Raw genomic sequence first — 25239 nt, forward strand, 5'->3', positions numbered from 1 at the left:
TTTGCCCTCAGAACAGTCTCAATTCGTCAGGACATGGACTCTACAAGGTGTTGAAAGCGTTCCACAGGGATGCTGGCCCATGTTGACTCCATTGCTTCCCACAGTTGTGTCAAGTTGGCTTGATGTGCTTTGGTTGGTGGACCATTCTTGATACACACAGGAAACTGAGTGTGAAAAACCCAGCAGCGTTGCAGTTCCTGATACACACAAACCGGTGTGCCTGGCACCTACTATCATACCCCGTTCAAAGGCACTTAAATCTTTTGTCTTGCCCATTCACCATTTGAATGGCACACAAACACAATCCATGTCTCAATCGTTTCAATGCTTAAAAATAATTTTATAACCTGTCTCCTCCTCTTCATCTACACTGATTGAAGTGGATTTAACAATTGACATCGATAAGGGATTGTAGTTTTTACCTGGTCAATCTGTCATGGAAAGAACAGGTGTTGTTAATGTTTTGTATAGTCAGCGTATACACACACTGAACTCACTGTCTTGCAATGTGTGTGTGCAGGAGGGTTTTCTGTACTGGTGTGATGCTCGTACAGACAATATAGAGCGTATCAACCTGGAGACCGGAGAGAACAGACAGGTGGTGCTGGCAAACAACAACATGGACATGTTCTCTGTCTCCGTGTTTGAAAGCTTCATCTACTGGAGTGACAGGTCCGTGTCCATCAGTCTTTCTGTCGCTCTTTCTACATATATCTTTTTCTCTCTCCCTCCAATGTTATCTATCACTTTTCTCTCTCTGTGTCTCTCTCTCTCTGTGTCTCTCTCTCTCTCTCTCTCTGTGTCTCTCTCTCTCTCTCTGTGTCCCTCTCTCTCTCTCTCTGTGTCTCTCTCTCTCTCTCTCTCTCTGTGTCCCTCTCTCTCTCTGTGTGTCCCTCTCTCTCTCTCTCTCTCTCTCTCTGTGTGTCCCTCTCTCTCTCTCTCTCTCTCTGTGTGTCTCTCTCTCTCTCTCTCTCTCTGTGTGTCCTCTCTCTCTCTCTCTCTCTGTGTCTCTCTCTCTCTCTCTCTGTGTGTCTCTCTCTCTCTCTGTGTCTCTCTCTCTCTCTCTCTGTGTGTCTCTCTCTCTCTCTGTGTCTCTCTCTCTCTCTCTCTCTCTCTCTCTCTCTCTCTCTCTCTCTCTGTGTCTCTCTCTCTCTCTGTGTCTCTCTCTCTCTCTCTCTCTCTCTCTCTCTGTCTCTCTCTCTCTCTCTGTGTGTCTCTCTCTCTCTCTGTGTCTCTCTCTCTCTCTCTCTCTCTGTCTCTCTCTCTCTCTCTGTCTCTCTCTCTCTCTGTGTCTCTCTCTGTGTCTCTCTCTCTCTCTCTCTCTGTGTGTCTCTCTCTCTCTATGTGTCTCTCTCTCTCTCTGTGTCTCTCTCTCTCTCTCTCTCTCTCTGTGTCTCTCTCTCTCTCTGTGTCTCTCTCTCTCTCTGTGTCTCTCTCTCTCTCTGTGTGTCTCTCTCTGTGTCTCTCTGTCTCTCTCTCTCTCTCTCTGTCTCTCTCTCTCTCTCTCTGTGTGTCTCTGTGTCTCTCTCTCTCTCTCTGCTCTGCCTGTACTTTGTCAAGGTTTTTCTAAGGTTTTGATCAGTAACCATGGTCAAATATTTAGCCACGGTGTACTGTCGATTTAGGGCCAGATAGCAATGCATTTTGCTTTGTGCTTGTGTTTGTTTCCCAATAAGCAATATAGTTTTGTTTTGATGGTGTTGTAATTTGTTTTATCCTGATTGATTGGATGTTCTGGTCCCAAGGCTTCAGTCGTTAGTCTAGGTTTGTGAACTCAGCCCCAGGACCTCTGGATGAGGGGACTCTTTTCTTTGCTCAGCTCTTCTCTCTGTCTCTCTCTCTCTCTCTCTCTGTATCTATCTCTCTCATCTCTCTCTCTGTGTCTCTCTGTGTGTCTCTCTCTCTCTCTCTGTGTCTCTCTTCTCAATGTCAAGGCTGTGCTCACTGAGCCTGTACTTTGTCAAGGTTTTTCTCAGCTGTTTTGATCAGTAACCATGGTCAAATCATTTGCCACCTTGTACTGTCGATTTATCTGGGCCAGCTGCAATGCATTTTGCTCATTGTGCTTGTGTTTCCATTTCCCAATAAGCAATATCCTTTTGCTTTTGATGGTGTTGTAATCTTGTTTTATCCTGATTGATTGGATGTTCTGTCCCAAGGCTTTCAGTGCTTTCTCCATCCCTCCGTCCTCACTCAGAATAGGTTTCAGCTGCTTTCTCCATCCCCAGGACCAATCTGGATCAGCTGGGACTCATCCCTTTCTTTGCTCACCTCTTTCAGCTGATCCCTCCCTCCTCAGTCATCTGTCTTCTCTCAGCTGCTGTCTCCATTCCCTCCTCCATCTGTCATTCATTGCCATATCTATAATTAATTCAGCTGCTTTCCATCCATCCTCTCACTCATCTGTCACCTTCCTTCTCAGCTGCTTTCTCCATCCCTCCCTCCTCACTCATCTGCCACCTTCCTTCTCAGCTGCTTTCTCCATCCCTCCCTCCTCACTCATCTGCCACCTTCCTTCTCAGCTGCTTTCGCCATCCCCCCCTCCTCACTCATCTGTCACCTTCCTTCTCAGCTGCTTTCTCCATCCCTCCCTCATCTGCCACCTTCCTTCTCAGCTGCTTTCTCCATCCCTCCCTCCTCACTCATCTGTCACCTTCCTTCTCAGCTGCTTTCGCCATCCCCCCTTCCTCACTCATCTGCCACCAGCCTTCTCAGCTGCTTTCTCCATCCCTCCCTCCTCACTCATCTGTCACCTTCCTTCTCAGCTGCTTTCTCCATCCCTCCCTCCTCAGTCATCTGTGACCTTCCTTCTCAGCTGCTTTCTCCATCCCTCCCTCCTCACTCATCTGTCACCTTCCTTCTCAGCTGCTTTCTCCATCCCTCCCTCCTCAGTCATCTGTGACCTTCCTTCTCAGCTGCTGTCTCCATCCCTCCCTCCTCACTCATCTGTCACCTTCCTTCTCAGCTGCTTTCGCCATCCCCCCTCCTCACTCATCTGCCACCAGCCTTCTCAGCTGCTTTCTCCATCCCTCCCTCCTCACTCATCTGTCACCTTCCTTCTCAGCTGCTTTCTCCATCCCCCCTCCTCACTCATCTGTCACCTTCCTTCTCAGCTGCTTTCTCCATCCCTCCCTCCTCACTCATCTGCCACCTTCCTTCTCAGCTGCTTTCTCCATCCCCCCTCCTCACTCATCTGTCACCTTCCTTCTCAGCTGCTTTCTCCATCCCTCCCTCCTCACTCATCTGCCACCTTCCTTCTCAGCTGCTTTCTCCATCCCTCCCTCCTCACTCATCTGTCACCTTCCTTCTCAGCTGCTTTCTCCATCCCTCCCTCCTCAGTCATCTGTGACCTTCCTTCTCAGCTGCTTTCTCCATCCCTCCCTCCTCACTCATCTGTCACCTTCCTTCTCAGCTGCTTTCTCCATCCCTCCCTCCTCAGTCATCTGTGACCTTCCTTCTCAGCTGCTGTCTCCATCCCTCCCTCCTCACTCATCTGTCACCTTCCTTCTCAGCTGCTTTCGCCATCCCCCCCTCCTCACTCATCTGCCACCAGCCTTCTCAGCTGCTTTCTCCATCCCTCCCTCCTCACTCATCTGTCACCTTCCTTCTCAGCTGCTTTCTCCATCCCTCCCTCCTCAGTCATCTGTGACCTTCCTTCTCAGCTGCTTTCGCCATCCCCCCTCCTCACTCATCTGTCACCTTCCTTCTCGGCTGCTTTTGCCATCCCCCCTCCTCACTCATCTGTCACCTTCCTTCTCAGCTGCTTTCTCCATCCCTCCCTCCTCATTCATCTGCCACCTTCAGCTGTTGTCTCTCACTCATTATTTTACTTAGTCTGTCTCTCTTCCTGATGTCATATCTCTCTCGCTCTCTTTCCCCCTCACCTCTCTGGCCTGTCTTAGGACTCATGCCAATGGCTCCATAAAGCGAGGCAACAAAGACAACGCTACGGACTCTATGCCCCTGCGCACTCTATGCCCCTGCGCACTGGCATCGGAGTACAGCTCAAAGACATCAAAGTGTTCAGCAGGGCCAGGCAGCAAGGTGAGCAGGAGCCTTGTACTGTGGATTTGTTATTTTAGGATCTACTCAAACATGTGGCAATAATGCTGTACAGTTTGGCCAGTAACCGAAAGGTCGCTGGTTCGAATACCCAAGGCAACAGGGTGAAAAATCTGTCTGTGCCCTTGAGCAAGGCACTTAACCTCATTTGCTACTATGGCAGACCCTGTAAAACAACACATTGCTTCTATCCGGTGTGTGACAATAATAATACAAAAAATGATAATACACTTATTTGATATACCAAACTCATTCAATATTAATCTTACCATTTAATTATATATTTTTCATATTTGAACATAAAATGATCTGCTTATTTAATTGTCCCCCTCCTCCCCATGTCAATAAATTATTTTTGTTATCTAGACACACTTTGTTATCTAAAGTGACTATGAAATATGTTTCCCCCTCTACACAGAAACTAATGTGTGTAAAGATCACAACGGAGGGTGCCAGCAACTGTGTCTTTTCCGTGGCAACGCAGATCGTACATGTGCCTGTGCTCACGGTATGTTGGCTGAGGATGGACGTGGTTGCCGTGACTACGACGGCTACTTACTCTACTCAGAACGGACTATTCTAAAGAGCGTTCACCTATCGGATGAAGAGAACCTAAACGCTCCTATAAAACCGTTTGAGGATCCTGAACACATGAAGAATGTTATAGCTCTGACGTTTGACTACCGTGGAGGAGGAGGGAAAGGAGCCAATCGCATCTTCTTTAGTGACATCCACTTTGGAAACATCCAGCAGATCAATGATGATGGCTCGGACCGCAAGACACTGGTGGAAAGTAAGTTACTCATCCTCTATTCTACGATCATATTCAAGTGAATGTAGGTAAGCACTAGTTAATGTGCTGAAACATTATTCCTTCGTTAGACGGTTCTTTTACTCACTTAGTTAAGCACCATCTTTCATACCTCCCTCCTAAAGTCCTACAAAACTTGTTTTGGACCTCCAACTGATAAACTTGTTTCCAACTCTATTCTTTCTTTGAGTCTGGAAAACAAAGTGCAAAGCTTTCACATCTACCGAAGTCTGGGAACACACTGTACATAAAAACATAACCCAGACTGAGGCACAGATAGACCGTAATTCTCTTTATCTCAGAAGAACATAACAGAAATAAAGAATGTTTGGCGGAAGAATGGCTTTACTGTTGCTCTGTACAATCACTCCTTTAAAAAAACTGTATTTTTATTTTTACTAGTATACAGTGGGGTGAAAAAGTATTTAGTCAGCCACCAATTGTGCAAGTTCTCCCACTTAAAAAGATGAGGCCTGTAATTTTCATCATAGGTACACTTCAACTATGACAGGACAAAATGAGAGACAAAAATGAATTTATTTGCAAATTATGGTGGAAAATAAGTATTTGGTCACCTACAAACAAGCAATATTTCTGGCTCACAGACCTGTAACTTCTTCTTTAAGTGGCTCCTCTGTCCTCCACTCGTTACCTGTATTAATGGCACCTGTTTGAACTTGTTATCAGTATAAAAGACACCTGTCCACAACCTCAAACAGTCACACTCCAAACTCCACTATGGCCAAGACCAAAGAGCTGTCAAAGGACACCAGAAACAAAATTGTAGACCTGCACCAGGCTGGGAAGACTGAATCTGCAATAGGTAAGCAGCTTGGTTTGAAGAAATCAACTGTGGGAGCAATTATAAGGAAATGGAAGACATACAAGACCACTGATAATCTCCCTCGATCTGGGGCTACATGCAAGATCTCTCCCCGTGTGGTCAAAATGATCACAAGAACGGTGAGCAAAAATCCCAGAACCACAAGGGGGGACCTAGTGAATGACCTGCAGAGAGCTGGGACCAAAGTAACAAAGCCTACCATCAGTAACACACTACGCCGCCAGGGACTCAAATCCTGCAGTGACAGACGTGTCCCCCTGATTAACCAGTTGCGACGAGCAAACCCGTATCCGGGAGCGTAATCATAGCCTCAAAAGCATTAGCATAACGCAGCGGACATAAATACCCCTAGAAACTTTTCCTATTCATGAAAATCGCAAATGAAATGAAATAAATATATTCAAACACAAGCTTAGCCTTTTGTTAACAACACTGTCATCTCAGATTTCTCAGACAAGCATTTGTGTAAGTTTATCATGGCATAATGCCATTTGTGAATTGATCGCCCCCCATCTAGCTTCAGAGTTTGTTCTGTTAGGTGACCTAAACTGGGATATGCTTAACACCCCGGCAGTCCTACAATCTAAGCTAGATGCCCTCAATCTCGCTGAAATCATCAAGGAACCCACCAGGTACAACCCTAACTCTGTAAACAAGGGCACCCTCATAGATGTCATCCTGACCAACTGGCCCTCCAAATACACCTCCGCTGTCTTCAACCAGGATCTCAGCGACCACTGCCTCATTGCCTGTATCCGCCACGGAGCCGCAGTCAAACGACCACCCCTCATCACTGTCAAACGCCCCCTAAAACACTTCTGCGAGCAGGCTTTTCTAATCGACCTGGCCCGGGTATCCTGGAAGGACATTGACCTCATCCCGTCAGTTGAGGATGTCTGGTCATTCTTTAAAAGTAACTTCCTCACCATTTTAGATAAGCATTCTCCGTTCAAAAAATGCAGAACCAAGAACAGATACAGCCCTTGGTTCACTCCAGACCTGACTGCCCTCGACCAGCACAAAAACATCCTGTGGCGGACTGCAATAGCATCGAATAGCCCCTGTGATATGCAACTGTTCAGGGAAGTCAGGAACCAATACACGCAGTCAGTCAGGAAAGCTAAGGCCAGCTTCTTCAGGCAGAAGTTTGCATCCTGTAGCTCCAACTCCAAAAAGTTCTGGGACACTGTGAAGTCCATGGAGAACAAGAGCACCTCCTCCCAGCTGCCCACTGCACTGAGACTAGGTAACACGGTCTCCACCGATAAATCCACGATTATCGAAAACTTCAATAAGCACTTCTCAACGGCTGGCCATGCCTTCCGCCTGGCTACTCCAACCTCGGCCAACAGCTCTGCCCCCCCCCGCAGCTCCTCGCCCAAGCCTCTCCAGGTTCTCCTTTACCCAAATCCAGATAGCAGATGTTCTGAAAGAGCTGCAAAACCTGGACCCGTACAAATCAGCTGGGCTTGACAATCTGGACCCTCTATTTCTGAAACTATCTGCCGCCATTGTCGCAACCCCCATTACCAGCCTGTTCAACCTCTTTCATATCGTCTGAGATCCCCAAGGATTGGAAAGCTGCCGCAGTCATCCCCCTCTTCAAAGGGGGAGACACCCTGGACCCAAACTGTTATAGACCTATATCCATCCTGCCCTGCCTATCTAAGGTCTTCGAAAGCCAAGTCAACAAACAGGTCACTGACCATCTCAAATCCCACCGTACCTTCTCCGCTGTGCAATCTGGTTTCCGAGCCGGTCACGGGTGCACCTCAGCTACACTCAAGGTACTAAACGATATCATAACCGCCATCGATAAAAGACAGTACTGTGCAGCCGTCTTCATCAACCTCGCCAAGGCTTTCGACTCTGTCAATCACCATATTCTTATCGGCAGACTCAATAGCCTCGGTTTTTCGGATGACTGCCTTGCCTGGTTCACCAATTACTTTGCAGACAGAGTTCAGTGTGTCAAATCGGAGGGCATGCTGTCCGGTCCTCTGGCATTCTCTATTGGGGTGCCACAGGGTTCAATTCTCGGGCCGTCTCTTTTCTCTGTATATATCAATGATGTTGCTCTTGCTGCGGGCGATTCCCTGATCCACCTCTACGCAGACGACACCATTCTATATACTTTTGGCCCGTCATTGGACACTGTGCTATCTAACCTCCAAACGAGCTTCAATGCCATACAACACTCCTTCTGTGGCCTCCAACTGCTCTTAAACGCGAGTAAAACCAAATGCATGCTTTTCAACCGATCGCTGCCTGCACCCGCATGCCCGACTAGCATCACCACCCTGGATGGTTCCGACCTTGAATATGTGGACACCTATAAGTACCTAGGTGTCTGGCTAGACTGCAAACTCTCCTTCCAGACTCACATCAAACATCTCCAATCGAAAATCAAATCAAGAGTCTGCTTTCTATTCCGCAACAAAGCCTCCTTCACTCACGCCGCCAAGCTTACCCTAGTAAAACTGACTATCCTACCGATCCTCGACTTCGGCGATGTCATCTACAAAATGGCTTCCAACACTCTACTCAGCAAACTAGATGCAGTCTATCACAGTGCCATCCGTTTTGTCACTAAAGCACCTTATACCACCCACCACTGCGACTTGTATGCTCTAGTCGGCTGGCCCTCACTACATATTCGTCGCCAGACCCACTGGCTCCAGGTCATCTACAAGTCCATGCTAGGTAAAGCTCCGCCTTATCTCAGTTCACTGGTCACGATGGCAACACCCATCCGTAGCACGCGCTCCAGCAGGTGTATCTCACTGATCATCCCTAAAGCCAACACCTCATTTGGCCGCCTTTCGTTCCAGTACTCTGCTGCCTGTGACTGGAACGAACTGCAAAACTCGCTGAAGTTGGAGACTTTTATCTCCCTCACCAACTTCAAACATCAGCTATCCGAGCAGCTAACCGATCGCTGCAGCTGTACATAGTCTATTGGTAAATAGCCCACCCATTTTCACCTACCTCAACCCCATACTATTTTTATACTGTTTTTTTTATTTATTTACTTTTCTGCTCTTTTACACACCAATATCTCTACCTGTACATGACCATCTGATCATTTATCACTCCAGTGTTAATCTGCAAAATTGTATTATTCGCCTACCTCCTCATGCCTTTTGCACACATTGTATATAAACTGCCCATTTTTTTCTACTGTGTTATTGACTTGTTAATTGTTTACTCCATGTGTAACTCTGTGTTGTCTGTTCACACTGCTATGCTTTATTTTGGCCAGGTCGCAGTTGCAAATGAGAACTTGTTCTCAACTAGCCTACCTGATTAAATAAAGGTGAAATAAAAAATAAATAAAAAAATGCTAGGCTCTGCTGGCAGCAGGCAACATTTTCACAAAAATAAGAAAAGCAACCAAATTAAATAATTTACCTTTGAAAACTTCCTTCCATCAACAAGGGCATTGAAGATGAAACGTGGCTGGGTCTTTCAGCATGATAATGATTCCAAACACACCGCCCGGGCAATGGAGTGGCTTCGTAAGAACCATTTCAAGGTCCTGGAGTGGCCTAGGCAGTCTCCAGATCTCAACCCCATAGAAAATCATTGGAGGGAGTTGAAAGTCCATGTTGCCCAGCAACAGCCCCAAAACATCACTGCTCTAGAGGAGATCTGCATGGAGGAATGGAATACCAACAACAGTGTGTGAAAACTTTGACCTCTGTCATTGCCAACAAAGGGTATATAACAAAGTATTGAGAAACTTTTTTCATTGACCAATACTTATTTTCCACCATAATTTGCAAATAAATTCATAAAAAATCCTCAATGTGATTTTCTGGATTTTTTTTCTCATTTTGTCTGTCATAGTTGAAGTTGACCTATGATGAAAATTACAGGCCTCATCTTTTTAAGTGGGAGAACTTGCACAATTGGTGGCTGACTAAATACTTTTTTGCCCTACTGTAAATGTCTTTCTCCAGGATGTCTCTGTTCTCTGCCATGTCCCAGGAGGCCCTCTAGATTCTCTGTGTTCAGATCCTCATTTTAGACTTTCTCAGTGGGGAGGCACTTTACTTCCAGTGCTGTCCCTGAGTTGAACCTTGGAGCTGAAGAGAGGTTTGCACCACACCTTAGTGTCAGTTGTGTATCAGGGAGATTTAGGTAGAAAGGGTTTTGTAGTTCCGGAGCTATTATTGTGTCGCTTTTGTTTTTGTGCTGCTCTCAGGCATTCAATTTTCAGTCCCCATCCGGGTTGTCATGGACAAAAAGCATAACCATCAATACAATTCCCCCTGTATAGTCCTGTATAGAGTGGTCTGTGGTCACCCCCCGCTACATAGCTTCAGCAGGTCCTGTCTGAACTTCTGGGACATAAGGATGGAGGTGGCCATGAGGCGGGCGAACACACTGAAGTGTCTGTAGTGGGGTGATGGCCCCGAGGGTGGCCAGCACCAGCAGGGCCACGGTCTGGGTTACCTTCTGCTGGTATCGCTCTACCTGGAGAGCCTGGCTGTCCCTCCCACTCTGCCACAGGAACAGGTAGATCCCGGCAGAGGCCACAGCGATGAAGGACTACAGGATGTGGCAGGCTCCATAGGCCAGTTGACCGCCGTGCGACAGGAAGTTGAAGCAGGCCAGACCATCAGGGGGCGATGTGCAGGATAACCACTGAGCAGAAGGCCAGCTGTGGGGTGACGTGCAGGATAACCACTGAGCAGAAGGCCAGCTGTGGGGCGACGTGCGGGGTAACCACTGGGCAGAAGGCCAACTGTGGGGCGATGTGCGGGGTAACCACTGGGCAGAAGGCCAGCTGTGGGGCGATGTGTGGGGTAACCACTGGGCAAAGGTCAGGCTGTAGGAGGGTGGCCAGCACCAGCAGGGCCACGGTCTGGGTTACCTTCTGCTGGTATCGCTCTACCTGGAGCGCCTGGCTGTCCCTCCCACTCTGCCACAGGAACAGGTAGATCCCGGCAGCAGGGCCACGGTCTGGGTTACCTTCTGCTGGTATCGCTCTACCTGGAGGAGCGCCTGGCTGTCCCTCCCACTCTGCCACAGGAACAGGTAGATCCCGGCATAGGCCACAGCGATGAAGGACTACAGGATGTGGCAGGCTCCATAGGCCAGTTGACCGCTGTGCGACACAGGAAGTTGAAGCAGGCCAGACCATCAGGGGGCGATGTGCGGGGTAACCACTGGGCAGGAGGCCAGCTGTGGGGCGACGTGCGGGGTAACCACTGGGCAGGAGGCCAGCTGTGGGGCGATGCGCGGGGTAACCACTGGGCAGGAGGCCAGCTGTGGGGCGATGCGCGGGGTAACCACTGGGCAGGAGGCCAGCTGTGGGGCGATGCGCGGGGTAACCACTGGGCAGGAGGCCAGCTGTGGGGCGATGCGCGGGGTAACCACTGGGCAGGAGGCCAGCTGTGGGGCGATGTGCGGGGTAACCACTGGGCAGGAGGCCAGCTGTGGGGCGATGCGTGAGGTAACCACTGTCCCTCTGTTTCTCTGGGATAACAAGCAGGTGACTATTCGTAATTTGGAAAAATGAGTTGTGCATGACTGTGGGTGTGTGTGTTGTGTAACTCCAAAGTGTCCTTGGCAGAGACATGCGTGTCTGTGTGTGAGAGAGAATGTGACTGTGCGTGTCTCCACCACCAGAACTGCAGGTGTCTCCCAGTCTCACTCTCTCAGTGCAGCACAGTGTGTTCCTCCATTTTGGGCTGGGTTGGCTGAGCTGGGCTGGGGTAGGGCTGGGCTAGGGTGGGGTAGTGCTGGGCTGGGGTAGTGCTGGGCTAGGGTGGGGTAGTGCTGGGCTAGGGTGGGGTAGTGCTGGGCTGGGGTTGGCTGAGCTGGGCTAGGGTGGGGTAGTTCTGTGCTGGGGTTGGCTGAGCTGGGCTGGGGTGGTTCTGTGCTGGGCTGGGGTGGTTCTGTGCTGGGCTGGGGTTGGCTGAGCTGGGCTGGGGTAGGGCTGGGCTAGGGTGGGGTAGTGCTGGGCTGGGGTTGGCTGAGCTGGGCTGGGGTAGGGCTGGGCTAGGGTGGGGTAGTGCTGGGATTGGCTGAGCTGGGGTAGGGCTGGGCTGGGCTGGGCTGGAGCTGGGCTGGGGTGGGGTAGTGCTGGGGTGGGGTGGGCTGGGCTGTGCAGAGCTGGGCTACCTCAGCCAGTTACTCACTAGAAGGCTATGGAGCAGACAAATGTAGGGAACCTTCCCAACTAAGAGCAATGGAATGTGATATGCTGCTAGTTATTATCCATTTCTGTCGTGACCTTTTGGAGAGCTGTTAGTTTGATCAGAGTGTTCTAGATCATTACCAGTGGCCTGTCATGTCCTTCGTACGTAGTCTCTGTACCTCCTCTGCTATGTTATCTGGCTCTGCTCTGTACACTGTACTGTGCCAGCTCAGTGCCACTGCCAGTCATGTCCTTTTAACATGCAACTGGGGTTGATGTGTGTATTTCTCTTCTCCTCCCTCCCTGTCTCTCTCTCCTTACCCTTTTTTTAATCTCTGTTCCCACCCCCCATCTCTTCTCATCCTACCTCTCTATCTCTCTCTCTCTCTATTTCTATCTCGCTATCTCATATATATATATATATATATAAGATGTGGGTTCGGTGGAGGGCCTGGCATACCACCGTGGCTGGGACACTCTGTACTGGACCAGCTATACCACCTCTACCATCACCCGCCACACGGTGAACCAGAACCGCTGGGGCGCCTGGGACCGTGACACTGTGGTCACCATGTCTGGAAATGACCACCCCCGGGCCTTCGTTCTGGACGAATGTCAGGAGTGAGTTTCTGTTGGACCATAATGGCCATAAATCGCAATGTTCCAAGTTTCTGACCCAGATCGTAGGGTTTTAATTCATATTCATTTTGTTCATATTTATTACATTGTCAGGTATCTGATGCTAGAACGTTGCAGTTAATCTGAAACTAGCTACTGTTCCCATATCCGGACCTAATAATAAGGTTTTGAATGGATTAATACAGATTGAGGGACCGTATAGATAATTTATCTTTAGTATAAGTAGATTTTCATTGGTTTTTCTCTCACTGTCTCTTCCTGGATAACGTTTAGCTAATCAAATCATGCACTTCTTTGGAATCTTAACATTTTTTAATTATTTATTTCACCTTTATTTAACCAGGGAGGCCAGTTGAGAAGTTCTCATTTACAACTGTGACCTGGCCAAGATAAAGGAAAGCAGTGCGACACAAACAACACAGTTACACATGGAATAAACAAGCATACAGTCAATAACACAATATAATAAAAAAATTATACAGTGTGTGCAAATGAAGTAAGGCAATAAACAGGCCAATAGTGGCGAAGTAATTACAATTTAGAAATGTACACTGGAGTGATAAATGTGCAGATGAGGATGTGCAAGTAGAAATACTGGTGTGCAAAAGAGCAGAAAAACATAATATGGGAATGAGGTAGTTGGTTGGATGGACTATTTACAGATGGGCTATTTACAGATGGGCTATTTACAGATGGGCTATTTACAGATGGGCTATTTACAGATGGGCTATTTACAGATGGGCTATTTACAGATGGGCTATTTACAGATGGGCTATTTACAGATGGGCTGTGTACAGATGGGCTGTGTACAGATGGGCTGTGTACAGTTGTGGCGATCGGTAAGCTGTTCTGACAGCTGACACTTAAAGTTAGTGAGGGAGATATAAGACTACAGCTTCGGTGATTTTTGCAATTCTTTCCAGTCATTGGCAGCAGGGAACTGGAAGGAAAAAAGTGGCCAAAGCAGGTGTTGGCTTTGGGGATGACCAGTGAGATATACCTGCTGGAGCGCTTGCTACGGGTGGGTGTTGCTATGGTGACCAGTGAGAGCATACAGGTCACAGTGGTGGGTAGCATATGGGGCTTTGGTGACAAAACAGATGGCACTGTGATAGACTGCATCCAATTTGCTAAGTAGAGTGTTGGAGGCTATTTTGTAAAGGACATCGCCGAAGTCAAAGATCGGTAGGATAGTCAGTTTTACGAAGGTATGTTTGGCAGCATGAGTGAAGGAGGCTTTGTTGCAGAATAGGAAGCCGATTCTAGATTTAACTTTGGATTGGTGATGCTAATGTGAGCCTGGAAGGAGAGTTTACAGTCTAGCCAGACACCTAGGTATTTGTAGTTGTCCACATATTCTAAGTCAGAACCGTCCAGAGTAGTGATGCTAGTCGGGCGGGCAGGTGCGGGCAGCGATCGGTTGAAGTGCATGCTTTTCATTTTACTAGCATTTAAGAGCAGTTGGAGACCACGGAATGAGTGTTGTATGGCGTTGAAGCTCGTTTTGAGGTTTGTTAGCACTGTGTCCAAAGAAGGGCCAGATGTGTACAGTATGGTGCCGTCTGCGTAGAGGTGGATCAAAGAATCACCCTCAGCAAGAGCGATATCATTGATATGTACAGAGAAAAGAGTCGGCCTGAGAATTGAACCCTGTGGCACCCCCATAGAGACTGCCAGAGGTCCGGACAACAGGCCCTCCGATTTGACACACTGAACTCTATCAGAGAAGTAGTTAGTGAACCAGGCGAGGCAGTCATTAGAGAAACCAAGGCTGTTGAGTCTGCCGATAAGAATACGGTGATTGACAGAGTCGAAAGCCGTGGCCAGGTCGATGAAGACTGCTGCACAGTACTGTCTTATTGGTGGCGGTTATGATATAGTTTAGGACCTTGAGCGTGGCTGAGCTGCAGCCGTGACCAGCTCAGAAACCGGATTGCATAGCGGAGAAGTTACGGTGGGATTCGAAATGGTCGGTTATCTGTTTGTTAACTTGGCTTTCGAAGACTTTAGAAAGGCAGGGTAGGATAGATATAGTTCTATAACAGTTTCGGTCTGGAGTGTCTCCCCCTTTGGAAAGCGGCCGCGGTCATGCCCCTCTTCAATCTTTAGGAATCTCAGACGATATGAAAGAGAGGTTGAACAGACTAGTAATAGGGGTTGCAACAATGGCGGCGGATCATTTTAGGCAGAGATGGTCCAGATTGTCTAGCCCAGCTGATTTGTAGGGATCCAGATTTTGCAGTTCTTTCAGAACATCAGCTGTCTGGATTTGGGTGAAGGAGAAGCGTGGGGCTTGGGGCCAGTTGTTGCAGAGATGCAGAGCTGTTGGTAGGGGTAGCCAGGTGAAAAGCATGGCCAGCCGCAGAGAAATGCTTATTGAAATTCTCGATTATCGTGGATTTATCAGTAGTGACAGTGTTTCCTAGTCTCAGTGCAATGGGCAGCTGGGAGGAGGTGCTCTTATTCTCCATGGACTTTACAGTGTCCCAAAACCTTTTGGAATTAGTGCTGCAGGATGCAAATTTCTATTTGAAAAAGCGAGCCTTTGCTTTCCTAACTGACGGTGTGTATTGGTTCCTGACTTCCCTGAAAAGTTGCATATTGCGGGGACTATTCGATGCTAGTGCAGAACTCCACAGGGTGTTTTTGTGCTGGTCAAGGGCAGTCAAGTCTGGAGTGAACCAAGGGCTATATCTGTTGTTAGTTCTACATTTTTTCAATCGGGCATGCTTATTTAAGATGGTGAGGAAAGCACTTTTAAAGAGCAACCAGGCATCCTCTACTGGTGGGATGAGGTCATTATCCTTCCAGGATACCCGGGCCAGGTCGATTAGAAAAGCCTGCTCGCAGAAGTGTTTTAGGGAGCGTTTGACAGTGATGAGGGATGGTCCTTTGACCGCAGATCCATAACGGACGCAGGCAATGAGGCAGTGATCGCTGAGATCCTGAAAACAGCAGCGGTGCATTTAGAGGGCAAGTTGGTCAGGATGATAACTATGAGGGTATCTGGTTATTTAGCAGATCCATTCATCCAAAGTGACATAAAGTGAAGTGGTATATTCAGTGTGCTGTATACAGTATGTGGAGCATGTGGAAAGCTTTACATCTGGTGTTGGAATGCTTATACCAATTGTGCCATTTGAATCAGAAACCAATCCACTGTTGTGAACGTTTACACACATCTGCATTATATTCTCAAATTCCCTCTTGTGTTGTCACCCACCAGCCTGATGTTCTGGACCAACTGGAATGAACAGTCCCCAAGTATCATGCGTGCCACCCTGTCCGGTAACAATGTACTGGTGATCATAGGGAATGACATCCGCACCCCCAATGGCTTGGCCATAGACCACCGCGCTGAGAAACTCTACTTCTCCGACGCCACCCTGGACAAGATTGAACGCTGCGAGTACGATGGCAGCCGGCGCTACGTGAGTCTCTCACACACACACACACACACACACACACAGAGAGATATGTACACACAAAAACCCACCCACACTATCAAAGCCCACTCATTGGTCGAACTTTCCCTGCTGCCCCCTGTAGGTGGTGTTGAAGAATGAGCCAGTCCATCCGTTTGGCCTGGCGGTGTATGGGGACTACATCTTCTGGACTGACTGGGTCCGCAGGGCTGTCCTCAGGGCCGACAAATACGTGGGCGGAGACATGAAACTCCTCAGAGCCGACATCCCGCAGCAGCCAATGGGCATCGTCGCTGTGGCCAACGACACCAATAGCTGTGAGTTCTAAGGAAAAGAAGGTGGGGTTTGGGTGGTTGTGATTTTTTATTTTTATTTTAGGGCGGATAAAGGATTGCGGGGTTGGCATGGGCAAACAGAGTGATACACACACACACACACAAACAAACACATACCTGCATACACACACAGATACACAAACACTGCTGCGCCACCAAAGTTAATGAGGTGCCAGAAGTAATCAGAGAGTGTGACACAGCTGAGAGGAGCTCCATGCACCTGGAGAATGAGACCACCTGATAATCCACTGCCCCAATCAATCACCCTGTACACACACACACTTACGCACACTCCATCGTCTACCCCAACAGTTCCATGCCACACATTATTCCTTCTCATCTCGCCACCTCACGCAAGTCAATTCACACTTGTTCATCTCAGTGCGCTTTCAATCTCCCCCTTTCACTCCAAATCAATGGTTCTGTCTTTCTTAACCCCCCCCCACACTACATATACACACATACACATGCATTCTCCCTAAACATTAACTTCCTACTTGCCTACCTCCTCCTCACTCTCACTCACAACACACGCAGTGAACCTGTGGTAATTGCAACAAATCCTATTTAGATTGTCTCAGTTTATATTAGACTCAAGTAGCAGGAGAGCTGTTGGTTTCTGAACACTGTTTGTGTGTGTGTCGAATGTGTGTGTGGGAGTATGTTTGCATGTTGTACATTTTCTCTCTCTGTGTAGGTGAGTTCTCCCCGTGTCGGTTGAACAACGGAGGTTGTCAGGACTTGTGTATCCTGACCTCAGAGGGAAGGGTCAACTGTACGTGCCGTGGCGATGGCGAGAGGAAACTGCTGGAGGACAACACCTGCATCGGTGAGAAAGGGAGGAGGAAACGAGAGTGGGGAAGAGGGAATAGGGAAGGGTATGAGGAAACGAGAGTGGGGAAGAGGGAATAGGGAAGGGTATGAGGGAATAGAGAAGGGTATGAGGGAATAGGGGAGTGTATGAGGGAATAGGGGAGTGTATGAGGGAATAGGGGAGTGTATGAGGGAATAGGGGAGTGTATGAGGGAATAGGGGAGTGTATGAGGGAATAGGGGAGTGTATGAGGGAATAGGGGAGTGTATGAGGGAATAGGGGAGTGTATGAGGGAATAGGGGAGTGTATGAGGGAATAGGGGAGGGTATGAGGGAATAGGGGAGGGTATGAGGGAATAGGGGAGGGTATGAGGGAATAGGGGAGGGTATGAGGGAATAGGGGAGGGTATGAGGGAATAGGGGAGGGTATGAGGGAATAGGTGTAACGGATGTGAAACGGCTAGCTTAGTTAGCGGTGTGCGCTAAATAGCGTTTCAATCGGTTACGTCACTTGCTCTGAGACCTTGAAGTAGTAATTCCCCTTGCTCTGCAAGGGCCGCGGCTTTTGTGGAGCGATGGGTAACGATGCTTCGAGGGTGACTGTTGTCGTTGTGTACAGAAGGTCCCTGGTTCGCGCCCGGGTATGGGCGAGGGGACGGTTTAAAATTATACTGTTACATTGATGCTGTTGACCCGGATTACTGGTTGCTGCGGAAAAAGGAGGAAGGTCAAAAGGGGGGTGAGTGTAACGGATGTGAAACGGCTAGCTTAGTTAGCGGTGTGCGCTAAATAGCGTTTCAATCGGTTACGTCACTTGCTCTGAGACCTTGAAGTAGTAATTCCCCTTGCTCTGCAAGGGCCGTGGCTTTTGTGGAGCGATGGGTAACGACGCTTCGAGGGTGACTGTTGTTGATGTGTGCAGAAGGTCCCTGGTTCGCGCCCGGGTATGGGCGAGGGGACGGTTTAAAATTATACTGTTACATAGGGAAGGGTATGAGGAAACGAGAGCGGGGAAGAGGGAATAGGGAAGGTTGAGGGAATAGGGAAGGTTGAGGGAATAGGGAAGGTTGAGGGAATAGGGAAGGTTGAGGGAATAGGGAAGGTTGAGGGAATAGGGAAGGTTGAGGGAATAGGGGAGTGTATGAGGGAATAGGGGAGTGTATGAGGGAATAGGGGAGTGTATGAGGGAATAGGGGAGTGTATGAGGGAATAGGGGAGTGTATGAGGGAATAGGGGAGTGTATGAGGGAATAGGGGAGTGTATGAGGGAATAGGGGAGTGTATGAGGGAATAGGGGAGTGTATGAGGGAATAGGGGAGTGTATGAGGGAATAGGGGAGTGAATAGGGGAGGGTATGAGGGAATAGGGGAGGGTATGAGGGAATAGGGGAGGGTATGAGGGAATAGGGAAGGGTATGAGGAAACGAGAGCGGGGAATAGGGAAAGGTATGAGGAAATGAGAGAACTACAGTAGTGCATGGGGAGAGTGGATGAGAGCATTTTGTCGTCATTAATGATGAAAGAATCCAATCCCCCATGTTTCAAACCTACTTTGGAACGTTCAGCACTAAATCCATGTTGTTTTATGATGGTGCAGTTAAGTGTCTCTTTCTCTGTCGCTCTCTCTCCCTCCATCGCTCTCAGCCCAAAACACCACATGCAGCAGTGTAGATGAGTTTGAGTGTGGGAACGGAGACTGTGTGAACTACACCCTGACCTGTGACGGCATGGCCCACTGCAAGGACAAGTCAGACGAGAAACAGTCCTACTGCGGTGAGTGAGAGAGACAGGGAAATTGCTTTACAGTACATAAGTACATAAGCCATAATGTACATTTTACCCACTTTTTCTCCCCAATTATGATATTACGATCTTGTCTCATCGCTGCAACTCTCCAATGGACTCTGGAGAGGCGAAGGTTGAGTCGTGCGTCCTCCAAAACATGACCCGCCAAACCGCACATCTTAACACCCACCTGCTTAACCCTGCCGCCTTATGGGACTCCCAGTCATGGCCGGCAATGACACAGCCTGGGATCAAACCCCAGGCTATAGTGATGCGGCAACACTGCGATGCAGTGCCTTAGACCACTGCGCCACTCGGGAGGCATAATGTAATGTTTCTAATGTTATTTTCTCCTGACCCTCGTCTCCAGCTAACCGTATTTGTAAGAAGGGCTACAGGCGGTGTGTGAACGGCCGTTGTGTGGGACACAGCTCCTGGTGTAACGAACAGGACGATTGTGGGGACAACTCAGACGAACTCTTTTGCAACAGTAAGCAGTGCTAGCTATCTCATGCAGTGTACTCTCTGGGGGCTAGTTTGTGGTGATTTTCTGTGGAAATGTTTGTGTAGTATTTCACCAGCGTATCATGTGTGTGTTCCAGCCACCCTGTGCACAGCAGAGCAGTTTCAGTGTAGAGACGGACGCTGCATCACCAACTCAAGCAAGTGTAACCAGGTGGTGGACTGTGAGGATGCCAGTGATGAGATGATCTGCTGTGAGTCACCTTGGACGCCCGACGAACTTAAGACCCTAGTTTCAACTAAACCTAAGAATCGTTTCAACTCTAACCCAGACCTAACTCTTGACTCATGAACTCTCAAATCATGAAAGATCACAGACTAACCTTTAGACTAGACTCAACTAAATCTAACATCAAATGTAACTCTAAACCAGACTTAACTATAGACTACCTCAGTCGGGATTGCTATGTATAATGTAACCTTAGTTAGATATGATGCTGAAGCTAGTGAACTAGATTTGTTTTTAGACTGACTTTACAAGACTCACTGTTTAACCTTTGCCCTCTGTTCTGCAGCCACTGACTGTTCCAGCTGATGATGATCTTCCAGAAGTGTGAGTTCACCAGCCTCTGTTACGCCCCCTTCTGGGTGTGTGACGGAGCCAACGACTGTGGAGACTACTCTGACGAGAGGAACTGCCCAGGTGAGCATACACATGTGGTCGCATGCACACACACACCCACACAAAGATAGACACTTAAACACACACACAATGAACTGCAAGATCTAAAAGGTTTCCTGGGTGTTGTCCTTCTGGACTCAAGAGTGTACATTAAAACACAAACATTCTTCTAAATCAAATCAAGCTTTATTTATACAGCACATTTCAGACATGGAATGCAACACAATGTTCTTCACAGGAAAAAACTAATAAAAAAAAATGAAAATAAAAGCTGAAATATTTACTACACAACAAAGATAATATTTTAAAAAACAATGACAAAAACTGAATGACTAATAAGCACACTAAGGAAAAGCAGGGCTAAAAAGATGTTTTAAATATGTCTACAGTTTAAGCCAGCCTCATGTTCTCTCTGGGAGGCTATTCTGGGGGCATAATAACTAAAGGCTGCCTCTTGGTCTTAGGCTTTGAGATAGTTAAAAGGTCAGTGGCAGAGGACCTGAGGGATCTACTGGATACATAACTTAAAAGCATGTCTGACATGTATTGGGGTGCACAATCGTGGATTGATTTAAAAACCAATAGAATAATCTTATAATGAATTCTAAAACTCACAGGCAGCCAATGCAGAGACCTTGAAACCGGTGTAATGTGTGCTCTCTGGTCTTGGTCAGTACCCGTGCTGCAGAATTCTGTATGTTTTGCAGTTGACCAATGGCTTTCTTGTGTAGACCAGACAGGAGAGCATTACAGTAGTCAAGCCTGCTTTGTAATACAAGCATAGATGAGTCTCTCTGTATCAGCCTGAAAGAGAAAACACAGCCATTAACAAACAGCATGTGTTGCATCTATTAAACTCTTTCAAATACAAGATAAGTATGAAAAGTAAAGAGGGACTGAAGACATTATATTACTGAAAAATTAGAAAAATATAACTTTCAGTAAACAAGACAAACATGCCAATCTATTACAAACATGCTACTCTTGCCGTGTGTTTCATACATCTCTTTATTTAGTGCCAATCTACTTTAATATTACTATATTAACCACTGTCTGTTTGTCAAACAGACCAGAGGAAGACCAAGTGCTCTGCTCCATTCTTTGCGTGTCCCAGTGGTCGCTGTATCCCTATGAGCTGGACCTGTGACAAGGAGAACGACTGTGAGAATGGCGCTGACGAGGCCCACTGTGGTCAGTTCAACTCAGCTGCCATTTTACTGGATTCACTGCTAATATTCAGCCATTTCTGATGGTCTTTCTCTCCATCACACCGCCCTCTGCTCGTGCTCTTTCCTTTAGATAAGTTTTGCTCGGCCAGCCAGTTTCAGTGCGGTAACCACCGCTGTATCCCCAACCGCTGGGTATGTGACGGCGCTGACGACTGTGGTGACGGGACTGACGAGGACGGCAAGTGCAGTGAGTGTCATTCACGTCACACACGCAACCTCTCACTATTAAACAGGGAGGACACTTATGTGGAAATAGGCAGAGTGGAAATACTAGACTAAAACAAATGCACTCAAAACTATTCTGTCTCCCCACTTGCCTCTTTCCTGACAGAGAATAAGACATGTAGTCCACATGCCTTCCGGTGTCCTGGCTCTCATGTGTGTGTTCCCCAGCACTGGAAGTGTGACGGGGACAAGGACTGTCCTGACGGGGTGGATGAGAGTGTCAAGGCTGGATGTGGTGAGTGGTGGATCAGTCCGAGGAATGGATTATTACTGATACCTGATCGATGCTTACCTATGGAAGTATGTCCTATGCGAAGTCTTGTGCAAATCATCATTAAATCATTACTTGTTATACAGATTATTTTCATAATGCAGGTCCTTATTGACTGACTGACTGTCCCTCCGTCTGTCTGTGTGTCAGTGTTCAACAACACCTGTGATGAGAATGAGTTCATGTGCCAAAACAGACAGTGCATCCCCAAGCACTTTGTGTGTGACCATGACAATGACTGCAGTGACAGCTCTGACGAGTTCCTGGAGTGTGGTGAGTTGACTCTTGACCCTTGACTCTCGTTGTCCCAGTGTAACCTGTCTAATATATGATCATTTCTAGTCTTTAACATTTAGAGTGAATGTTCTGTTTTTATCGTATTAAGTAACCTCTGCATTCTCCTTAGTTACCCTATGAGTGAATTAACTGTTGTTATCATAGGAAGTATCCTAATCTTTGTCCTTCCAGAGTACCCTAAGTGTGGGCCCAATGAGTTCCGTTGTGCCAACGGCCGTTGCCTCCTCCAGAGCTCCTGGGAGTGTGACGGAGAGTTCGACTGTCACGACCAATCTGACGAAGCCCCTAAAAACCCCCGCTGCAACGGCCCAGGTTAGAAAGACACATATACACACACACACAGATGGTGCTTACTGTCTATTTGCTCTAGGGGCTAAGATATCTCCTTCTCAGTCCACTATTTGCAAGGGATTTTAAGGGATTTACTAAATCTCTGCTAAATTGCTAAATCAGATGTAGACCAAGTCCCCTCTTCCTTAGATATTCACTCACTATTCATTCTCCTTCTGACTGACCGTCCTTCCACCTCTCCTCCAACCCCTCTCCCCGAAACAGAGAAGAAGTGTAATGACACAGCGTACGCCTGTGGCAACGGGAACTGTGTCAACGAGACGCTGCTGTGTGACCGTAACGATGACTGCGGTGACGGCACTGACGAGCTCAACTGCTTCATCAATGAGTGTCTGAACAGCAAGCTCAGTGGCTGCTCTCAGCTCTGTGAGGACCTCAAGATAGGCTTCAAGGTAAGGATGCACCTATTTGTTGTTACGATTTATACTGTTAACTATGTCACAATTTTTGACCGAAAGGTTAACAACTGTGAATTAGTACACACAGCCTTACCTGTCCTCTCCACTCCTGTGTGACTGTGCAGTGCAGATGCCATCCTGGCTTCCGTCTGAAGGATGATGGGAAGACGTGCGTGGACATAGACGAGTGTACGACCAGCTACCCCTGCACCCAGCGCTGCATCAACACCCGCGGATCCTTCCACTGTCTCTGTGTGGAGGGCTTCCAGCTCAGCCCCAGCAACCCCACCATCTGCAAGTCCACCTCCGGTAAGACCTGGAGGGAGAGGGGTGTATGTGGGGTTAAGATCTGAAGGGGTGCACAGTGGGGCAAAAAAGTATTTAGTCAGCCACCAGTTGTGCAAGTTCTCCCACTTAAAAAGATGAGGCCTGTAATTAGGTACACTTCAACTATGACAGACAAAACAAGAAAAATACAATCCAGAAAATCACATTGTAGGATTTTTTATGAATTTATTTGCGAATTATGGTGGAAAATCCCAGAACCACACGAGGGGACCTAGTGAATGACCAGCAGAGAGCTGGGACCAAAGTAACAAAGCCTACCATCAGTAACACACTACGCCGCCAGGGACTCAAATCCTGCAGTGCCAGACGTGTCCCCCCTGCTTAAGCCAGTACATGTCCAGGCCCGTCTGAAGTTTGCTAGAGAGCATTTGGATGATCCAGAAGAAGATTGGGAGAATGTCATATGGTCAGATGAAACCAAAATATAACTTTTTGGTAAAATTTAACTCGTTGTGTTTGGAGGACAAAGAATGTTGAGTTGCATCCGAAGAACACCATACCTGCTGTGAAGCATGGGGGTGGAAACATCATGCTTTGGGGCTGTTTTTCTGCAAAGGGACCAGGACGACTGATCCGTGTAAAGGAAAGAAGGAATGGGGCCATGTATCGTGAGATTTTGAGTGAAAACCTCCTTCCATCAGTAAGGGCATTGAAGATGAAACATGGCCGGGTCTTTCAGCATGACAATGATGATCCCAAACACACCGCCCGGGCAACGAAGGAGTGGCTTCGTAAGAAGCATTTCAAGGTCCTGGAGTGGCCTAGCCAGTCTCCAGATCTCAACCCCATAGAACATCTTTGGAGGGGGTTGAAAGTCCGTGTTGCCCAGCAACAGCCCCAAAACATCACTGCTCTAGAGGAGATCTGCATGGAGGAATGGGCCAAAACACCAGCAACGGTGTGTGAAAACCTTGTGAAGACTTACAGAAAACGTTTGACCTCTGTCATTGCCAAATAAAGCGTATATAACAAAGTATTGAGAAACTTTTGTTATTGACCAAATACTTATTTTCCACCATAATTTGCAAATAAATTCATTTAAAATCCTACAATGTGATTCTCTGGATTTTTTCCCCCCCTAATTTTGTCTGCCATAGTTGAAGTGTACCTATGATGAAAATTACAGGCCTCATCTTTTTAAGTGGGAGAACTTGCACAATTGTCGGCTGACTAAATACTTTTTTTTGCCCCACTGTATGTGGGGTGAAGATCTGAAGGGGTGTATGTGGGGGTTAAGATCTGATGGGTTGTATGGGGGGATTAAGTTCTGATGGGGTGTATAGGGGGTTAAGACCTAGAGGGGTGAAATAGGAGGTTAAGATCTGAAGGGGTGTATGGGGTGCATGCGGGGTTACGCTCTGAAGGGGTGTATGGAGGGTTAAGCTCTGAAGGGGTGTATGGAGGGTTAAGCTCTGAAGGGGTGTATGGAGGGTTAAGCTCTGAAGGGGTGTATGGAGGGTTAAGCTCTGAAGGGGTGTATGGAGGGTTTAAGCTCTGAAGGGGTGTATGGGGGTTTAAGCTCTGTAGGGGTGTATGGGGGTTTAAGCTCTGAAGGGGTGTATGGGGGTTTAAGCTCTGAAGGGGTGTATGGGGGTTTAAGCTCTGAAGGGGTGTATGGGGGTTTAAGCTCTGAAGGGGTGTATGGGGGTTTAAGCTCTGAAGGGGTGTATGGGGGGTTTAAGCTCTGAAGGGGTGTATGGAGGGGTTTAAGATCTGAAGGGGTGTATGAGGGGTTTAAGCTCTGAAGGGGTGTATGGGGGGTTTAAGCTCTGAAGGGGTGTATGGGGGGTTTAAGCTCTGAAGGGGTGTATGGAGGGGTTTAAGCTCTGAAGGGGTGTATGGGGGGTTTAAGCTCTGAAGGGGTGTATGGGGGGTTTAAGATCTGAAGGGGTGTATGTTGGTTGCACCATAGAGGTCTACCCACGGAACCAACCACATCTTAATGAATAAGCTGCATGCATGGGTGAATAGGGACTCAGTTTGTGCTTGTTGACCTAATCTACATAAAAATATATATTTTGTCCAGAGGAGGAGCCCTTCCTGATCTTTGCCAATCGTTACTACTTGAGGAAACTCAACCTGGAAGGTTCCAACTACACCCTGCTCAAACAGGTGAG

The 25239-nt window shown here is 47.8% G+C and overlaps 1 pseudogene; it reads left to right on the forward strand.

Moving 5' to 3' along the window:
- Window positions 1-25239, forward strand: part of LOC124016866 — a 184846-nt pseudogene that overhangs the window by 128458 nt on the left and 31149 nt on the right.

Source organism: Oncorhynchus gorbuscha, linkage group LG03 (assembly GCF_021184085.1).
Source record: "Oncorhynchus gorbuscha isolate QuinsamMale2020 ecotype Even-year linkage group LG03, OgorEven_v1.0, whole genome shotgun sequence".
In the NCBI taxonomy this organism is placed as follows: Eukaryota; Metazoa; Chordata; class Actinopteri; order Salmoniformes; family Salmonidae; genus Oncorhynchus; species Oncorhynchus gorbuscha.